Genomic DNA, 6,969 nt, shown 5'->3' with positions numbered 1-6,969 from the left:
GAACCGAAATCTATCCATGCAGTATATGCATAGGCTTGAGTAACAGAGGAGGGAGAGAGGTATGTTGATTACTTTTTCTGTTTTATGAAATGAAATGCATCTTACTCTGTTTACAGGCCTGTATTTTCACAATAACATGTATATTGATTATACTGCAGGAATACCCATCATGTATCAGTAAGTGAAATGATCATACTGCAGCTTATCTTACAACTGTGCTTTAAATCCAAAATGTTGAAATATCATTTAGCATTAAGCTATTGTTTCTGCACACAGATTTTGAATTATACTCCACAATATAAATAGCAGTTGGGTTGGTGTATCTTTCACACATATTTTAAAGTGGACATTTTGCATGGAAGTCTTTGTGCTTTGATTGTTGTTTATAATGCATGGTTTGTCACACTTGTATGTATACCTGAGTTTTCCAGTGTCTAATGTGTTGTAAACAGCTTGCTTAGGCACAGACTGAATGTGTGCTTTCTGTGCTAGTGCATAAACTGCTGTTGGCAGGCTGTGTGGCATGCCCTTAAGTTTGACATTAGTACTGCATCTACCTACAATATCATGAGTGTTTTGTTAAAACATGGTAATATCCTAGGTTTACTGGCACTTATGTAGATATAGATTTAATTTCAGCAGTTCATAGTCAGTACACCTTGCAGTTCAATACCAGTATTGCACCTGTCTACAACACCTTCATTATTTTTGTTAAAACATTTGCAGCAGTTCAGCAAGAATTATCAGGCTATTTGCATTTTGAAGGCTACTGACTTGTACTAATTGTAGATAGATAATGTATATGGTTGTACGCATACAATACTGTCAGTACAACAAATATTACACTGCCATATGTCACAAGCTGTGGTGATTGTACATTTAACAAATTTGTTCCTCTTGTCTTCATTATATTGATGTGTGTTCAGTCAATTATCATGCTGCCTGGCTCAGATGTTTGTCTTATGGGTTTCCTATTGTCCACAATATTGTCATATCACTTGTTCCTCATTTTAACAATGAGACTTGGTGGCTGTTTATAAAAATCATTACATGCATACAGTATAATCTCTAGAATTAAACATTCATGCATTTTTACAACACTAATGACCTGGGTGGGTGTCTCTAAGTCTGTACAGGTTTTTACAAAAGGATACTGATGTCCTATTTACAAATAGGACATTAAGGGGTGGACATTTATAAGGCACCTCTGTCCATAATGGACACGTGTCAGTCCCAGTGTAAATTTTCATCATTTTCATATTAACTTCTGTTGTGCTTTTCGTAGGAACATCCTGCATGACAGACATTTTCTTTTCTTTTCTGTTGTGTTTTGAAATGAACCCTGACAGAGCATGGGACACTTGGATGTTCTTTCAGACAATGACGATGAGCACATGCCAGGCCACTACCAGACTCCGCCAATGATGATGGTGATGAAGATGACGATGATAATGATTACAGTGAGGAAGTTGGACCCACCTCTTCCCAAGTCATCAGACTGGAGGAGACGACACCCAGCCCAGAAATGAGACAATTATTGGAAGGAGATGCTGGAGGATGTCACTGATGTCTGCTGAACACAGATGAATGACATTATGGAGGCATTCTTTCAGGAAACAGCACAGGATATGCAAGATTTGTTTGGTGAAATATCTCATGAGGTCATTTGGGAGTCTCACCTCATCAGCCTGGTCCCACCAGTCTGTAAGTATTATCTTTGTACTCCACTTGTGTTATGCTCCCTCCCAACATTCTGATTGCCATATGATTGATTGGACTGTATATGCACTCTTGTGCATGCATACCATATGTAGCTGCAATGCTTATGTATTACTGTCATGTGGCTTTTAGTTCTGTATCAATGTGAACATGACAAGCATTAACACATTACACTTTTCTCCCACATTCAGCCTGTCCATGCATTGTGACAGTTAACCTGGCTGCAGCTAGTGCTGCAGGATGTAGCCTGTAAATATGTGTTTTACTGGACAAATTATAGACAGCATATGCTGTCAATACTCCACTACTACTACTGTGGTATGTATTGGAATTGTATATTGCCATATCATGTATGTGCGACATGTCATTCCCCATGTGTTTTAGATGACAATTGTCATGATGTCCCACTGCCTGATGTGTTGTGTTCTATGGGTTGTCAATATTGATGCCATGTAGGATCGTATACAGGTATATCCTGTCTATGTGCAGTCCTCTTTTACTGACTGCATCAAACAGCAATGTATCAACTATTTGTACACAGTGTTACAGGTAACTTATTCTTTAACAGTACATTATGCTGTGTTTGCCATATCTTACATTTCTATATTCATCGCTTCACATAATTTCACACCTTCCTCAAATAGCTGTATACATTACCTGATTGGACATGTGTGTGTGCACATAGTCGGATCCATAGTGACACACAACTGTACTTGGCATGTGATCATTCACTGACTTACAGCTGATGTGCTGTAATGATGCACACAGGAGTGTTCTCTGCTCAGTAATGAGCAGGGTGGGTGACATATACCTGTGTTTGTTTATTCAACATTTGCATGGCAGTATAGATGTATGTGGTGAAACTCTGGGCTTGCTTAACTACGCTTGTTGATGCTACATGATTGCACATTACTGTGTATGTGTGGTTTATACATGGCCAGTTTTGTGTACATCAGCAATAATTCTGCCCATGTGACATACATTTTCCATTTGTTTAAATGTATTTTGGTTTGGTTTCTACATCACCCTGTATGCTGTGCAAATGCATTTGTAGTGTTTCAATTTACCTTTTCCTTGATGTGGACCCAGGTGGTCCACCTCCCTTCCACCTACACATTTTCCTGTTATATTTTGCAGATATCTTTGCCTTTGTTACAATTATTGACCATTGCCATGTATTAGCTTTGGCAGTCAACATGTGCCAAATGTGTGGCCATTTTAGGATGTGCGTCATCTGCACACAAGTTACTGGCTACTGCTTGCAATAAGTTCTTGTTCTCATTGTACTTGTGTGCTAACTAGTGCAATTCGTTGACATCCATGTGCACAACCTGTTATATTTATTAATCTGTAGTGTAATATTTTCTTAAATATTGTTACGTGTCATTGGTGTGTGTATGTGTATGATTTCATGTTCATTCCATTTAGGCCACTCACAGTCATACATACACACACACACATCTACACCCATGTTTTGCCACTGAAATGGATAGATGTGTAACGTATACACATTCCATTACACATTTGTTTGTGTTGTATATACACTTACTGTATATAGTAGCCATTTTATTGCTTTTCCTGTGGTACTTCTTTTTGGCACTGTGTTTGGTCATTTGCATTTCACGTGCATCCTCATAGGTTTGGTTCTGTCCTTTTCTGGTGTTATCTAGCATTGTTAGACATGCATTTGCTCATCTGTAATGTTTCCTGGCTTATACCTCCACTACTGATGGACAACTTGGATGTGTGTTTATTTATCCAGTTTGTACCATGATCTTAATTTACTACTCTCAAGCACACATCTACCATTGGTCATAAGCATCCATATATGATTGACACACAGTTTGCAACATGTCTTAACATATTAGGGCATTGGTAGATATGTTTTCCTACATTTCACCATGTCTGGTATGCATCCCTACCTTGTTTTTCAACATTCTATTGCCCATGCTGTGTAGTGTGCAGTCTGTGTAACTTACTTCTCCTTATTGTTTTTTCCCAACCATTGTCTGTTTTGTGTGTGATATTTGTTCTATGGGTATACCTGCTGTGATGTCCTTCTCATAGGTTCATAGGTGTTTACTAGGCTAACGACCACAAAGGCCTTTTTAAGCCTAGTCATGCATCCTGAATCTCTGAAAAGCAATGACACCCCTGATAAGTGTAAGCATGGGCCTGGGAGATGAAACATTTACAGATTATCTCTTTGCCTTAGAGACATAGGTGCCAAACCAAGGATAAATTTCCAGTTTTCTGTCCAAGTGTCCAAGTTGCACTTGAATTAGGTTAGGGAGGAACTCTGCTTCACATGGATGGGAAGCTTGTTCCATAGATGGGGTAGTCTCTGGGATACATACCTATCTCTCCAGCAGGTATTATTTATATCACAGACAAGGTTTAATTCTTTAGAATGGGTAATTCTGGTACTGTTTGTTTTATGGATATGCAGGAGATCCATCAGAGTGGGGTCTGACAATGTCCTGTATACCAGGCATAGATCTCCCCTCAAAAGCCTGTAGGAAACAGAATACAGGGATAGGGCCTTGAGGCGGTCAGCATAGGACATATTATTTATGCCCTGTATTCTTTTAGTGAGGAACCGCTGTGGACATTCCAGTTGTTGGATATGCCTGGTTGGGTACATACCAAAGGGGGCATTGTACTCAGTGATAGGTCTGATGAATGCTGAATACAGTGGAACAATGACTTCCTTGGACCTAAATGCTATACCATTATTTATATGTTGCACAACATAGAATGATTTCTTCACCACTGTAGACACATGACGATCAAAGGTTAGATTACTATCTATGTATGTTCCTAAGTCCCTGACTACTGGGTCAACTCAAAGGGGTGTGTTGTCAATATGATAGTTACCAGGAATGGATGATTTCCCAAAGGGTACTATTATGCATTTCTTGGCATTTAGTTTTAGTCCATGGCTGTGACACCAGTTGTTTGTCTGTGTCAGCCCCTCCTGAAGAACTTTGTGTCAGTATGAGATTCAATGACAGCTCCTAATTTATAATCATCTGCAAATTTAGTCAGGCAGAGACCACTGATTTTGGCCTTGACTTCTGAGAAGTAAATACCAAAAAGGAACAGTGCAAGGATTGATCCCTGAGGGACTCCATTTATGACTGGCCTCTTTGTAGAGGTGGACTCCCCAGTTGTAACTTCCTTGTTCCTGTCTGTGAGCCAGTTGACTATCCACCGGGTGACAAACGGGTTTATACCTAACCTCTTGAGTCTGTCAACAATGCCTAAGTGGGGTATTGTGTCAAATGCCTTGGCCAGGTCAAGGTAGGCAGTGTGAATGATTTTTCCCTCATTCATTGCTTTGGTGACCTTCTCAAAGAAGTTCACCAGGTTAACTAGGCTTGATCTGGCCTTGACAAAACCAAACGGGATTGGGTCCAATGTGTGGAGGTTTACTGTATCTCTGTTTATCATCTCCATGATAATTCTTTTATGGCTTTACATACAAGACTAGTAAGACTTATAGATCTGTAATTTCCAGGGTCTGTAGATGGCCCACCCTTGTGCCGAGGGATGACTGCTGCCTTTTTCCATTCATGAGGCATGAAGCCTGTTTAGAGGCTACAGTTAAATAGTAATTCCAGAGGCCCTGATAGGTCATGTTTCATGCTATTTAGAAGGTATCCTGGGATATTGTCTGGGCCCATTGATGCAGTGTTGTTGGCCTTTGAGAGAGTATTAGGGACCTTTTCCCTCCTCTTTCCATGTGATAACTTTTCTTCTATTTAAAAAAAAAAAAAAAAAAAAAAAAAAAAAAAATCACAAAAATGGGGTCTGTTCCCACCAAAAAAAAAATGCCCATGCCCCTCAACTTTCCCTCAGATTTTCCTATTCCAACATCCATCTTGTTTGTTCCACCTCTTCAGACATACCCCAGATCTCCCCACTTTCCTTGGGTCTGTGCATAACTTGTGTTCTCTACATAAGTCCTGAACCCATTGTTAGCAAATGTGGCCATGATTGCCTTTCACCTGTATAAATTTTTTATTAGAAATTTGAAAGATTCTGTTGGAATCCTTAAGTGCAAGTAGGCACATTGTATTAGTACATGTCTTACTGAGATATCTCTGAACTTACTGCAAATACTGCTGATGATATATATTACAAATAGCATTGGATTAAGCAAGTATTTTTTCTTTTGTGAATTAATTACGAAAATATCCATAGTTGCTTGTAATGTTTCTAGGCAAATTTGTGGAAAATATATATTCTTTTATTTTTTATTGTGTCATAACAGAGTCAGTTATATTCTGTACCATTCTTAACCTTACTGGACCGTTTCTGTTATATATATAACTATCAGAATGCTTGGATTGTGATAATCTTTCCCTAAGTTTGTTAATGTGCAATGAGCTTTGACACCTATTTCTCATTACTTACAAATTACTTGCAGATTTGTTTAGTGCAACATTGCTACTGTGATACTCCATTGTGTGCTGAGCTACTCTGAGTTTCTTGTGGTACACTTATATGTTACAACATTATCCACAATTTTAGTACTGATATGCACATGAAAAGGTCTTTGAGGATGTATAAAAGAATTCACAAAAGCGTGAAAGCTTATATGAGTGGATCACATATGGCTGAATTCAGTTTTATATAGTGTAGGTAAGCATGAATGTACAGGAAACAAAGTCTCAATGAAAAAGTGTTGGTTGTAAAGATGTGCAAGATGGTGTTATACCAGTTGCTATGAATTTGCAAGTGTTCACAGGTTAGAGTTTATGTAAATGCTAGGTAAGGGGTTAGTTACAGTGTTGACTGTGTTCTGTGTCCTTTTTTGTTTTTTGTTTAGTGGTACTGTTAGTGGATCATTTTTTTTCTTAATGTAATATGTAGGCTTATGGGTATGTTTAGGGCTAGAAGACATAAGTAAGAAGCTGCAGGGGGCAAAGACCCTTAGCACTTTCTGCCCTGGGCAGCTGTGCCCTTCACCCTACCCTAGATATTCTATTTGTATATTTATATTTTTATATTTCAGATTTTAACTACATTTAGCTTTTAACTATTTTATTTTTAGCAGGAAAATATATTTGTCCTAAATCCTTTTTTTGCCTACAGTTTAGGCTCACTATGGGCACAGAGAGAACTAAGTTCAGGACACTGTTCCCCATGGAATTTTTTATTCATTTGTCCTTTGTTGACCAGGTTAGTCCCACTAGGCTAGTAGACTCTTTACAGGTGAGTCTCAAGGTAGTATTTAAAATCCTA

The sequence above is a fragment of the Protopterus annectens genome, chromosome 17.part0 (genome assembly GCF_019279795.1).
Source record: "Protopterus annectens isolate FY-2018-M chromosome 17.part0, PAN1.0, whole genome shotgun sequence".
NCBI lineage: Eukaryota > Metazoa > Chordata > Ceratodontiformes > Protopteridae > Protopterus > Protopterus annectens.
This window is presented reverse-complemented; position numbering follows the sequence as displayed.